This window comes from Cynocephalus volans, chromosome 2 (assembly GCF_027409185.1).
Source record: "Cynocephalus volans isolate mCynVol1 chromosome 2, mCynVol1.pri, whole genome shotgun sequence".
In the NCBI taxonomy this organism is placed as follows: domain Eukaryota; kingdom Metazoa; phylum Chordata; class Mammalia; order Dermoptera; family Cynocephalidae; genus Cynocephalus; species Cynocephalus volans.
In genome coordinates this window covers 97,626,634-97,641,757 of record NC_084461.1, presented here as the reverse complement: position 1 = coordinate 97,641,757, position 15,124 = coordinate 97,626,634, and positions in this window count along the sequence as shown.

Genomic DNA, 15,124 nt, shown 5'->3' with positions numbered 1-15,124 from the left:
TCAAAATTCAGCCATCTCCAGCAGAGAAAAGCTTATTTAGCAGCATGGACTACCCATGTTGGATGGTGGATGGAATCATTGGATTGTGAGGGCCTCCAGGATAGGGGCTGTATATTAGTCCTCTTGGTGTCACAGGACACAGGTTCTTACATGCAGAGGGCCCTCGAAAGTAACTGAGTAAATATGATCCCTTCTCTATACACAAATATAGACTGTTTGCAGAACCCTTGGCTTCTAACTAATGAAGCAGTGAACAAAGAAAGAAATGGGAATAGAGTCTGAGAGTATGTAGGCTACAACTAGTGTCCCCTTGAGCTATCAAATGTGCTCCTGCTCCCACCCTCACCCCCAGCCCAGCCCCAACTCTGGGGCAACTCTACCCCAGCCAGGGTAGAAAGACCTTTCTCTTTAAATTTCTATGCCCCTGGCTAATTGGCCAACCCACCAGGACAGAGCAGGAGCTTTATCGTATAAAAGAAAGACCCAGTATAAGACAGTGCTTGCTCTCACATCAGAGACAAAATATCAAGAGCAAACTTTTTAAAAAATAAAACTTCGTGTTTTGGTTTATTTCATAAATATAATTTAAAGAAAATTAGGGAAATATAGAAAAGTAGAAAAAATTGAAAAAGTTACCTAGAATCACTGTAGACAACCTTTGTTAACATTTTTATTATATTTTCTTATTATCTCTTTTATAAGCAGTATTTGGCTTGTTTTTCTGTAACTGTAAGCATATAGCAGATATAATTGTATATTACTTTAACTTAAATTATAGTTGTTTTTTTCTGTGATATTATTATTCACTCTCAATAAATGCTTTTAATAGCCAAAGGATGATAGTGTCATAGTTTATGTACCCATTGCTTCATGGTGGCAACATGAGATTATTTCCTATTTTCATGTTCACCAATAGTGCTGTGAGGAATGTCCTTATGAATATAGCATTTTCTTTCTTTAAAATTATTTTCTTAGAGAAAAATTTTATGACCTAGGTTTAGGCAAAAGTTCTTAGGAATAGCATCAAAATTGGACCTGCAAAGAAAAAAATTGACAAATCGAACCCCATCAAATTAAAAACTTTTGCTCTGTTCAAGGTACTACCAAGATGGGAAATGGGAGGTGGGGGGATATTGGGGGTACGATTAATGGACACAAAATTACAGCTATATAAGAAAACAAGTCCTATTGTTGTACAGTCGACCCAGGCATCTATAATGAACAATGATTTACTGCATGTCACCAAATGTCTAGAAGAGAGGAGATCAAATGTGCACATCACAAAGAAATGACTGGGTTTTGCGATGATGAATATGCTGATTATCCTGAATATAGTCATCACACATTGAACACATGTATTGAAATATAACTCTGTACCCCATAAATATGTATAATCAATATGTTTCAATAAAATAATTACAAAAAAGAAAGAAAGAAAGAAAGAGAGAGAGAGAATGCCAAAAGAATGAAAAGACAAGCTGTAGACCTGGAGAAAATATCTGCAAATCACCTGTCCGACAAAGCCTATGTATCAAAAGTGTATAAACATCTATCAAAATTCAACAGTAAGAAAACAACCCAATTTAAAAATGGGCAAAGGACTTGAACAGACACTTTACCAAAGAGGATATAAAGATGGCAAATAAACCCATGAAAAGATGCTCAACATCATCACCCATTAGGTAAATTTAAATAAAAACACAATTAGATATCACTGCACACCTATCAGAATGGTTAAAATAAAAATTACTGACAATACCAAATGCTGATAAGGAACTAAAATTCTCATACATTGCTGGTAGAAATGCAAAATGGTACAGCCACTTTCAAAAACAGTTTTATAGTTTTATGTAAAGTTAAACATACTCACCATCTGACCTATTAACCCCACTCCTGGGTATTTACCCTAGAATAATGAAAACTTATATTCACACAAAAGCCTGTTCACAAGTGTTCTTAGTAACTTTATCTGTGATAGCCAAACACTGGAAATTAATGTCCTTCAATGAGCAAATGAATAAGCAAACTGTGGTGCATCAATACAGTAGAATACCATTAATTAGTAAAAAGATATTCTGTATAACTTGGATAAATTTTGAAATCATTATGCTAAGTGAGAGAAGCCAGTCTCAAAGGGTTACGTAGTGTATGATATCATTTACTTGACATTCTTGAAAGGAAAAAAGCTATGATGATAGAAAGTAGATCAAAGGTTGCCAGGGTCTATGGGTACGGGTGTGACTTCAAAGGGACAGTCCAAGGGACTTTTAGGATGATGGAAGAGTTCAGCCCCCTAACTGTGGTGTTGGTTATAAGAATCTATACATGTGCTAAATCTAATAGAATTTTACTTCAAGAGAAAAAAAAAAGTTAATTTTATTGCATGATCATTTTTGAAAATTAAATTAAATTATCACAATAGAGTGTTTCTTAGGGAAGATTACAAAAAGATAAAAGTTGAAAAAATGAGGCAAACAGCAGTCATAGTCTAAAAGAGCCATAAGGAACTTCATTAGCTATTTAGCTCAACCCATGTGGAAGCTGAGATGTGATGGGACTCATCCAAGGCCATGGGCAAGCCTGGGATGAATGAGAAGGAAAAGTTGCATCCTCCTGCTTCATCACTGTTTCCAGAATGTGCCTGACTCTCTTCAACTGAAAGATGTGCTGTGAAGAGTTGTAGAATAATTTTCTTCTCATGAGTCCAGTCTAGAGAGGATATGGTGGGGATAGGGGAACAGAGGGGACTTGCATCATGGCACTTTGAAAAATCAGCCCCACTCTGCTGAAAATCTTGTTTTAATCAGTCTGTGACCATGTGTTCTCCTGACCAGTGAGCAAACAGAGTTAACACTGCAGGGTTTCTCATCCCAGAACTGTGTCTGAAGAAAAAGAAGTCCAAAAAGCTAATCCTTAGTTGGCTGATGAAAGCTTCCAGATACAGAGAAAAAATTCATCAATTATAACAAAAGTGTAAGACTTGAAATCTTCATAGAATTGTATAATCATTCCTCAAAATAAAGACAAAAGGAGCAATTCATTCTTTCATAATATTGAATTGTTTATTTATTAGTTATGTGACAATTTATGCATTTAATATGGATATTCTTAAGGGAGCCTTATTTTTTTATCCACTGATGTGCTATTTCATGGTTGTTAAATGTTTCATTCAAGACTGAAGAGAATGTTTAATATATTTTTCTATCTGTTTTGTTTAGGATAATAATCATAGAAGATATGATGGAAAGTTTTAATTCAACTATCATGTATAGTCATAAATGTTTGCTTCATTTTTCCCATGCTTTTTTCTCTAACTTTTCTTATAGTCTCACAGTCACTGAAAATCTCAGAGTAGTAAGCAGTACGCATATGTTAAATAAAACAATTACAATTCTAAATAAATCAACCAAGAAATAAATTTGTACATACATTACCAGCTTCTTATATATTGCAGTAATGCATTGTGTACACTGTAAAAATTGAAATCTTAATGGAAAAATATATATCTAGTTTGAATTTTTGTCAAGAAATCTGTTCTGAGACACTAACAATCTAAAAATTCCTTAGTAAACTTTGATATACCCTGGAATATTGAAAATACTTATATATTTTCCAAATTTAGTTGACTTTATTCAAACAAGAGAGTTAAAATGATAGATTTCTCAAGCTATAAGACACTTTAAAGAAATTTTTCCTGACTGGTTAGGGGAACTTATGATCAGTCAGATGGTCTTCTGGTAACATTGCCTGAAAACAAATTTCATAGTTTGTAACACAACTTCACATACTTACTTGATATAGTGCTTTTTATACTTTATTATAGCCTCATAACAATCCTGGTGTAAAATACCATCTTACTGATAGGAACACTTCAGAACAGTTGAATGACTTCCCCAAAGTTACACAAATAGCAAGTGACTGAGTTTAGATTTTTTTTTTTTAATTTTATTTTGTCGATATACATTGTAGCTGATTATTGCTCCCCATCACCAAAACCTCCCTCCCTTCTCCCTCCCCCCCTCCCCCCCAACAATGTCCTTTCTGTTTGCTTGTTGTATCAACTTCAAATAATTGTGGTTGTTATATCTTCTTCCCCCCCCCCCGGTTTGTGTGTATGTGTGTGTGTGAATTTATATATTAATTTTTAGCTCCCTCCAATAAGTGAGAACATGTGGTATTTCTCTTTCTGTGCCTGACTTGTTTCACTTAATATAATTCTCTCAAGGTCCATCCATGTTGTTGCAAATGGCAGTATTTCATTCGTTTTTATAGCTGAGTAGTATTCCATTGTGTAGATGTACCACATTTTCCATATCCACTCATCTGATGATGGGCATTTGGGCTGGTTCCAACTCTTGGCTATTGTAAAGAGTGCTGCGATGAACATTGGGGAACAGGTATACCTTCGACTTGATGATTTCCATTCCTCTGGGTATATTCCCAACAGTGGGATGGCTGGGTCGTATGGTAGATCTATTTGCAATTGTTTAAGGAACCTCCATACCATTTTCCATAGAGGCTGCACCATTTTGCAGTCCCACCAACAATGTATGAGAGTTCCTTTTTCTCCGCAGCCTCGCCAGCATTTATCGTTCATAGTCTTTTGGATTTTAGCCATCCTAACTGGGGTTAGATGGTATCTCAATGTGGTTTTGATTTGCATTTCGCGGATGCTGAGTGATGTTGAGCATTTTTTCATATGTCTGTTGGCCATTTGGATATCTTCCTTAGAGAAATGCCTACTTAGCTCTTTTGCCCATTTTTTAATTGGGTTGCTTGTTTTCTTCTTGTAAAGTTGTTTGAGTTCCTTATATATTCTGGATATTAATCCTTTGTCAGATGTATATTTTGCAAATATTTTCTCCCACTCTGTTGGTTGTCTTTTAACTCTGTTAATTGTTTCTTTTGCTGTGCAGAAGCTTTTTAGTTTGATATAATCCCATTTGTTTATTTTTCCTTTGGTTGCCGGTGCTTTTGGGGTCGTATTCATGAAGTCTGTGCCCAGTCCTATTTCCTGAAGTGTTTCTCCTATGTTTTCTTTAAGAAGTTTTATTGTTTCAGGGTGTATATTTAAATCCTTAATCCATTTTGAGTTGATTTTAGTATACGGTGAGAGGTATGGATCTAGTTTCATTCTCCTGCATATCGATATCCAGTTATCCCAGCACCACTTGCTGAAGAGGCAGTCCCTTCCCCAGTGAATAGGCTTGGTGCCTTTGTCAAAGATCAGATGGCAGTAAGTGTGTGGGTTGATTTCTGGATTCTCTATTCTATTCCATTGGTCAGTGTGTCTGTTTTTATGCCAGTACCATACTGTTTTGGTTATTATACCTTTGTAGTATAGCTTAAAGTCAGGTAGTGTTATGCCTCCAGCTTTATTTTTTTTTGCTGAGCATTGCTTTGGCTATTCGTGGTCTTTTATTGTTCCATATAAATGTCTGAATAGTTTTTTCCATTTCTGAGAAAAATGTCTTTGGAATTTTGATGGGGATTGCATTGAATTTGTATATCACTTTGGGTAGTATGGACATTTTCACTATGTTGATTCTTCCAATCCAAGAGCATGGAATATCTTTCCATCTTCTTGTATCCTCTCTAATTTCTCTCAGCAGTGGATTGTAGTTCTCATTATAGAGATTTTTCACCTCCTTGGTTAACTCAATTCCTAAGTATTTTATTTTTTTGGTGGCTATTGTAAATGGGCAGGCTTTCTTGATTTCTCCTTCTGCATGTTCACTATTGGAGAAAAGAAATGCTACTGATTTTTGTGTGTTGATTTTGTATCCTGCTACTGTGCTGAAATCATTTATCAATTCCAATAGTTTTTTTGTAGAGGTTTTAGGCTGTTCGATATATAGGATCATGTCATCTGCAAACAGGGACAGTTTGACTTCATCTTTTCCAATCTGGATGCCCTTTATTTCCTTCTCTTCTCTGATTGCTCTGGCTAGTACTTCCAACACTATGTTGAATAGGAGTGGTGAGAGTGGGCATCCTTGTCTAGTGCCTGTTCTTAAAGGAAAAGCTTTCAGCTTTTCCCCATTCAGGATGATATTGGCAGTGGGTTTGTCATATATGGCTTTAATTATGTTGAGATACTTTCCCTCTATACCTAACTTATAGAGGGTCTTTGTCATGAATGAGTGCTGAACTTTATCAAATGCTTTTTCAGCATCTATAGAGATGATCATATGGTCCTTGTGTTTGAGTTTATTAATATGGTGTATCACATTTATTGATTTGCGTATGTTGAACCAACCTTCCATCCCTGGGATGAATCCCACTTGATCGTGATGAATAATTTTTCATATGTGTTGCTGTATTCTGTTTGCTAGTATTTTAGTGAGGATTTTTGCATCTATATTCATCAAGGATATCGGCCTGTAGTTTTCTTTTTTGGTTATATCTTTACCTGGTTTTGGTATCAGGATGATGTTTGCTTCATAGAATGAGTTTGGGAGATTTGCGTCCATTTCAATCTTTTGGAATAGTTTGTAAAGAATCGGTGTCAATTCCTCTTTGAATGTTTGGTAAAATTCTGCTGTGAATCCATCTGGTCCTGGACTTTTCTTTGTTGGGAGCCTTCTGATAACAGCTTCAATCTCCTTCATTGTTATTGGTCTGTTCAAATTTTCTACGTCTTCACGGTTCAGTTTTGGGAGCTTGTGTGTGTCCAGAAATTTATCCATTTCCTCCAGATTTTCAAATTTGTTGGCGTATAGTTGTTTGTAGTAGTCTCGAATGATTCCTTGTATTTCAGATGAATCAGTTGTAATATCGCCATTTTCATTTCTAATTTTTGTTATTTGAGTCTTCTCTCTTCTTTTTTTTGTTAGCCTTGCTAATGGTTTGTCAATTTTATTTATCTTTTCAAAAAACCACCTTTTGATTCATTGATCTTTTGAATTGTTTTTTGAGTTTCAATTTCATTCAGTTCTGCTCTGATCTTAATGATTTCTTTCCGTCTGCTAACTTTAGGATTGGATTGTTCTTGTTTTTCTAGTTCTTTAAGGTGAAGTGTTAGGTTGTTCACTTGCCATCTTTCCATTCTTCTGAAGTGAGCATTTAATGCAATAAATTTTCCCCTCAATACTGCTTTTGCAGTATCCCACAGGTTTTGGTATGATGTATCATTATTTTCATTAGTTTCAATAAACTTTTTGATTTCCTGCTTGATTTCTTCTTGGACCCATATGTCATTAAGTAGAATGCTATTTAATTTCCATGTGTTTGTATAGTTTCCAGAGTTTTGTTTGTTATTAATTTCTAGTTTTAATCCATTGTGGTCTGAGAAGATACATGGGATAATTCCAATTTTTTTGAATTTATTGAGACTTGATTTGTGACCTAATATGTGATCTATCCTGGAGAATGATCCATGTGCAGATGAGAAGAATGAATATTCTGAGGTTGTTGGGTGGAATGTTCTGTAGATATCTGCCAATTCCAATTGGTCTAGAGTCTTGTTTAGATCTTGTGTTTCTCTACTGATTCTTTGCCTAGATGATCTGTCTAATATTGACAGTGGAGTGTTCAGGTCCCCTGCTATTATGGTATTAGTGTCTATTTCCTTCTTTAGGTCTAATAGAGTTTGTTTTATAAATCTGGCTGCTCCAACATTGGGTGCGTACATATTTATGATTGTTATGTCTTCTTGATGGATCAGTCCTTTTATCATTAAGTAGTGTCCCTCATTGTCTCTTTTTATGGTTTTTAGTTTAAAGTCTATTTTGTCAGATATAAGAATAGCCACTCCAGCTCGTTTTTCTTTTCTGTTTGCATGGTAAATCTTTTTCCATCCTTTCACTCTTAGTCTGTGTGAATCTTTATGGGTGAGGTGGGTCTCTTGTAGGCAGCATATAGTTGGGTCCTGCTTTTTGATCCAGTCAGCCAGTCTGTGTCTTTTAATTGGGGAATTTAAGCCTTTAACATTAAGAGTTGTTATTGAAAGGTGTTGATTTATTCCTAGCATTTTATTGGTTGTTTGGTTGTCTTAGGTGTCTTTTGTTCCTTGCTTTCTGATTTACTGTTTGGTTTCTTTGTTTGTTGGTTCCTTAGGTTGTAGATAGTGTTTTTGTTAGCTTGTTTTCTCTTCATGAATGCCATTTTTATTGTACTAGCGGGTTTAGATTTTTCTTAGGTTTTTATGGCAGTGGTAGTTATTTTTCAGGAACCAAACCCAGTACTCCCTTGAGGATTTCTTGTAAGGGTGGTCTTGTGGTAGTGAACTCCCGCAGTTTTTGTTTGTCTGAGAAATATACTATTTGCCCCTCATTTCGGAAGGATAGCCTTGCCGGGTAGAGTATTCTTGGCTGGCAATCTTTGTCTTTTAGTATTTTGAAAATATCATCCCATTCCTTTCTAGCTTTTAGGGTTTGTGATGAAAAGTCTGATGTTAACCTGATTGGGGCTCCCTTATAGGTGATTTGACGCTTCTCTCTTGCAGCTTTTAAGATTCTCTCTTTGTCTCTGAGTTTTGCCAATTTGACTATGACATGTCTTGGAGAAGGCCTTTTTGGGTTGAATACATTTGGAGATCGTTGAGCTTCCTGGATCTGAAGATCTGTGATTTTTCCTATACCTGGGAAGTTTTCTGCCACTATTTTGTTGAATATGTTTTCAATGGAATCTCCATTTTCCTCCCCTTCTGGAATACCCATGACTCGGATATTTGAGCGCTTGAGGTTGTCTGATATCTCTCTCAGATTTTCTTCCATGTCCTTGATTCTTTTTTCTTTCTTTTTGTCTGCTTGTGTTATTTCAAACAGCCCATCTTCAAGTTCAGAGGTTCTCTCTTCAACTTCGACAAGCCTGCTGGTTAAACTCTCCGTTGTGTTTTTTATTTCGCTGAATAACTTCTTCAGTTCAGCAAGTTCTGCTACATTTTTTTTCAGGACATTGATTTCCTTGTATATTTCCTCTTTCAGATCCTGTATACTTTTCCTCATTTCATCATGATGTCTAGCTGAGTTTTCTTGTATCTCATTCAGTTTCCTTAGAATTATCACTCGAAATTCCTTGTCAGTTATTTCAAGGGCTTCTTGTACTATAGGATCTAGAGTATGAGATTTATTAACTTTTGGTGGTGTACTTTCTTGATTTTTTGTATTTCTGGTGTCTTTTTTTTGGTGTTTATTCATTGTGGCAGGGGGTTTCACAGTCCACCGGTTTGAGACTAATGACTAACTAGGATGTTGCTGTGGTTGCCAATTTGGTATGGCTCCCGCCATGACTGCTCAGTTGGCCTCTAGTGCCTTGTGTGTGTGGTTGCCTCGGGTCTTGGGCTTCTCCGGGGATCCACCTTTCTGGTCAGCTTGTACTCTGCTGGGCTGGTGGATCACGTACCACAGGGTGTGTGATCTCTGTTGAGCTTTCACTTTCTGTACATGACTTCTCCCCGTTCCGTGTGCTCTGGCCCAGGCTGTTAGATCGTGCAGTGGCGACCCCACCGGGTGTGTGGTTTCTGTCGAGTCTCCACCTCCCTGGCCGCACGTCTCCCCCCTCTGTGCACACTGTGCTGGGCTGGGGTGTGTCTTCTGCACCCCTCGTCTATCAGCTGGGCCTTCAAGACCCTGCTCAGCACCGCCTCACCCAGGAAGTCTACCAGGTTTCTGCTAGGCACAGACGACCGGTCTCTCTGGGTGCCTTTGTAGCACTGTGTAGATCTTTCTCGGGTCTTGTTCACCTTTGTATCCCCCCGGTATAAACCGAGTCTAGTGCCCGCCTGCAGCCTGGTCTCCGGCAGGTTCAAGCGGACCTGGGAACTCTCCTAACGCACTATTCCCAACCAGAAATTCGTTAGGCTTTTTTCCAAACTGGTGGTCGCAGAGATGGTATCTGCCTCCCAGTAACAGGAAGTTTACCGGGGCCGGAGTCCAGGGTGTGGTGGAGTGACAGTCGGCCCGCCCGTACTTCCTAGCCCTCCCAACACTGGTCGGGACGCCCCACACCCCCAGCCCCGCCAGAGAACCGCGGAGGGAGTGGGAGAGGAGGCCGGCCCGCAGGGTCCGGAAAGCCCCGCGTCAGGCCAAGCAAATGGGCTCAGTGATGGCCGAGCAGGGCGGAGCTGCCCGCACCTGGGAAAATGGAGGCAGCACCGGGGCAGTGAGTGGCCTGGTGGTGCAGGCGGGAGCCGCGTGGGCATCCACCCCCCGAACAGAGCTGTGCCAGGGATCACTCACAGTGCTGTGCCAGGTCGGGCGCTCGCTCTGTCTCTGGTTTGTTGCCTTCCGTGTTCTCGGCGCTGCCGCCTCGGGCTGTTCAGTCGCGGCGCCGCTCGGGCGCTCCCAGGAATCTTCTTTAATGCCGGCCTGAAACCTCGAATCCTGAATAGGGCAGCTGGCCGCCTTCAGTGCGGCCCCAGCCTCCGGGATCCTGGCTGCATCCACAGCAGCCCTGGCGCCGTGTTCCCTGTTTCAAGACTCGCTTTTGCAGCTAAGAATCAGTTCTTTTCCTGCTCCACACTTCAAAGCTGTTGCCTGTAAATGAGGCAGCCTCTCCTGCCGGGGGCAAAGTGGCGTTGAGCCCCCACGACCGGCCAGCAGCAGCAGTCCTCCCTTAAGAGATGGCCAGAGGAAGGTCCACAAGTTTCCCGGCTGCCTGCGGCCCAGTGGCCACCTTTTCCACCTCAGCTACTCCGCGCCAGCCGCCGCAGCCGCCGCCATCTTGAAACTCCGAGTTTAGATTGATAACCCAGTTTCCTTATTTCTGATTCCACATTTCTTCCCCACTTAATTGATAATTGATAAATGTTCTTGTCAATTTCTTCAAAGAGGTATTTGAGATAATAACGGGGTTCTTTGATTGCTATTTAAATGCTCTTTAACGTAAAATGTAGGTATATGATAAATGTAAGTACCATAGAAATGTAAATACCCATAGAAACAAATTGTTTAAAGAATTTTCCCAAAGGCTCATTACAAATTATGACAATGACATCTAACTTTTTAATAAAGATAATTAAGAAGTATATTAGTACATTTTCTGTCACTTATAACAGAATACCGGAAACTGGGTAATTTATAAAGAAACAGAATTTATTTCTTACGCTTTTGGAGGCTGCGAAGTCCAAGGTCCAGAGGTCACATCTCGCGGGTACCTTCTTCTGCAGAGTCCTGAGGTGATGGAGGGTATCATATGGGGAGTGGGGCTGAGTGTACTTACATACTCTATTCTTCTCTTTATAAAGTCACCAGTCTGCTCCCATGATAACCCATTAACCAATGAATTCATGAATGGATTAATCCATGAATTCATGAATGGGTTAATCCATTCATAAGGGCATAGCCCTCATGGCTTAATCACCCTTTATATATCCCACCTTCAAATACCATAGTCCAATTTCCCATGCTCTTAACACCATTACAATGATGATCAAGCTTTAATATGAGATTTGAGGGGACATTCAAACTATAGCAGAAAGCATTTAAATGTTTAAAAGATCTGCTACTGTTTAATGAAACTGCAAATCAAACTGTGGTATAATTCAAAATAGAAATACATCATGACTTACTATATGAGTCCAAAACATTTTTTTAATTTGATATTGCTAATTGTTTATTAACCTTTCCATTCTTTGATTCTATTTTTGATATACCTGAAGTAAAGCCTCAAGTTAAAGAAGCATAAATACACAAATAAAAATTGAAAAATTCAGTACAAAATATCTGGGTTTTCTTACACAAATTCTTTCACTAAGCTTTTTTTTTTTTTAAATTTGACTTCAGGATCCGCTTTTAGACCTTAAGCTTCTTGAGTACTGAAACTATATGTAGATTATATTTTTCTCCAACACACCATAGAAACATAGGAATGGTCCAATAAATGTGCATTGAATTGAATCAAATATCATACAGATGAGCTTCAATAATATCCTACTTTGTTATCTTTGATAATTTTCTACAGCTGTTTAAATTTCTCAACAAAATTAGAACCATCACTTTCAGTATGGATGATCACTACTTCTTTTCTAAAATCATGTCATCCCTTGGCTTGAGAACATTGCTCTCCTGGTTTCTAGCTTTCCCTTTAATGTTGATGCCTCCCAGTATCCTATTTTCTACCTCCTTCTGCTCCTTCCAGATTACCCCTGGGTATCTTCATATGCTAATTATTCCCAAATCTATGTCTGCAGCTCATAGCTTTCAACTGTGTTCTAGACCTATAACTTGCTGTCCACTGGACAGCTTATTGCACAAACACCTCAAATTGAACTGAATCTCTTTCTCTACAACTGAATCCTCTTGTTATAGCCATCATTTACTTAGTCTTCCATGTCACAAACTTTAGAGTAATCCTTGATTCCCTCTGTTCCTCATTCCCCAATTCCTACAGGCCATCATATCCTGGTGAATTTTCCTTTTTAATATCTCTTCATACTAGTCTCTTTTCTCCATCCCCACTACCACAACTCTTATAGTGGCTCCTATCATTTCTCTTAAATAATCTGGCCTCCCAACCCATTCTCCATGCTAGAGCCTGAGTCCTCATTATAAAGTGAAAATACAATCAGGTCCCTCTTGGCTTAAATTATACTTTATTGGTTCACCCTTGTCCTTGGGATAAAATCCAACTTCTCAGCAGAACCTCAGAGGCCTTGCACGATCTGACCCCTTCTCCCTCCTCTAGCTTCTTCCCTTACCCTTATTCTCCAGTGCAAGCCACATTATCCTTCTTTTATTTCCAATATATGTTGTCTTCCCTTATGCATATATTTCATTTCAAGCGTCCCATACTTTCAGGCAAGAAATAAAGTAAGGAGATGGGAAGGACATATACCACTCTAACAGATTGGAAGGACTAAGACATCCAGGGACAATATGAGAGTGGCAGTTTGCAAGAAGAGAGGAAAGTAGGCTGTGTGCTAGAGATCTGTAATTAATAAGAAAATAAGAGTGGGGTTTGGAAGTTGGAACATCATTGTGGGTCTGTCAAACAAGAGGAAAGGCAAGGAAAATGTCTGGAGAAGAAAGAGCAAATGTCATTACCCACAGCCAACTTGAGAGCTAAGAGAACCATGAAATTTTCTTGTCTCCCGATTCCCATAGTTATCCATTAGGTGACATTTTACCTATCTTCTCCTGCCATTTCCTCCCCTTATTAATAACAGAATTAATAATGTCTAGTATTTGCTGAGCATTTAATATGTACCCACTACTTTTCTTAAGTGCTTTATATAATGTCCTTATTTAATTCAACTTTAAGAGGTGGGTGGTTTTATTCTCATTTTACAAATGAGAACACTAATGAACGTGGAGGTAAAATGACCTGGAATAACTTTCCAAGCTAGCACAGCTAGGAAGAGGAGTAATTTGCTCATGTACCTGTTTATAATCAGAGTTAAAGAAAATTGACATCTCTTAGACAGACTTGCTCTCTGAACTGTGGATAAGGGCTCTGATTTCATGGAAAATTTTTTATTGTAAGACAGTTCTTTAATTGCTGATACTAATTGTATTAAATTTTGTCTCTTTTACTTACTGATTCCTTGTGCATACCATGAACTTCCTCCTTGAGAAAAACTGGAGCATGATTCTTGTTTTTGTTGGACTATTCTTTCCTCCTTTACAGCAGATACACAGATTGAGAAATAGTTAATCATGGCAGTTTGAACTATCTTAACTGAATTGAATTTATTCAAAACTTATTCAATCAAGTGATTCGATGGCCTTGTAGAGACATGATATTTCTCATGAGGTAACTATAAATACAATTTATTAATGACATTATTTCAAACCTCTATGTGCATAAATAAAAATCTTAAACTTGAAGGACACCCAAAAATATGAAACATCATGATCCAGACTTAGTAGAATACATTAGTGTCAATGCTTTCCTGGCATCAGAGTCCAATGTCACACCAAATTAATAAGATGTCAACTACAAAAGAACAAAGGGGTTTTTAGCATTTAAATGTGTACTCTTCTTTCTTTTCCCTATACTAAAGATATTTAACAAGCCTCTCATGAACAAGACTCCAATCAGATAATTTAAAGTGCTGAAAAAATATCTTACATGTTCTCCCCTTGAGAGTCTATTTTCTTATGTATTTTTCTCATGCAACTGATTTTCAGCCTAGCATTCATATTACATCAATCCCCATGTGAACGAATCAGATAATTATATTAAAAATACACTGTAATTGAGAGAAATGAGGCAGTGGAAGAATCAAGGGATGTGGGTGAGAGATATTTGCAAAACAGTGGCTCATGTTTTAAGAATATGGTTTATTTTGAAAAACCCACCTTCTTCATACTTGGAAATAATTCTTATGTTCTAGCCAGAGCAAAACGAATTTAGATGTGCTTTATCATCAGACACGTACATGATGTTGTTTCCTTGTCATCTGGTGGTCTGGACATAATTGACTTTCTGGAAATTAGCCACTAAGAATTTTTAGAAATGTATTAACTCTTTCATGTGAATAGGATTCATATAGTAAACTGTTGGTGCTATGTACAAAATGCTATTCTAGTGACCAACAGGGTTGGTCCACAATTGTCTAAATTAATCTCAGAAGTAGAATAAAGCACTTGACTGATATAAAACAACCACCACACTATATTCCACATTTTTTATATGTGTGTGTGTGTGTGTGTGTGTGCATGCCAGTTGAAATCCAGAGTTACAGCTAGGCTATGTCTAGTTAACAGCACAGTAAGGAAAAGGATGTTGGCACGGTATTTTCAGCCACATGGACAGCTAAGGGCTAACTAGATATTATCTGGTGGATTTAATCAAAACAGACACTAGTGCAGAATAACTCAGACCAAAATAATGTTATTTCCCTAGCTACAGAGTCACTTTAAGAGGGAATTTGAAATCAATGCAAATCATGTCTTCAAAGCTTCCCTTCACTGTTTGAAGACAAAGACTGCTTATAGAACCACTAATGGAACTATTTGAGAGGCAGTTTTTCAGCTGATGAACAATTGGGAGCCATTTTGTTACTCAAATTCCTTTTCTAGGAGCTATCATCAAAGCACCCATGAAGGTTCTTCTTTGTTCTTACCATCTGTGAGTATTGCTGAATGAGAAAGTGAAAAATGTAACTACCAAAACTGAGTATTTGGCTAAAAATTACTGAGTCTTTGAACTGCGCTTAAACTGAGTAGTAATGTGTCAC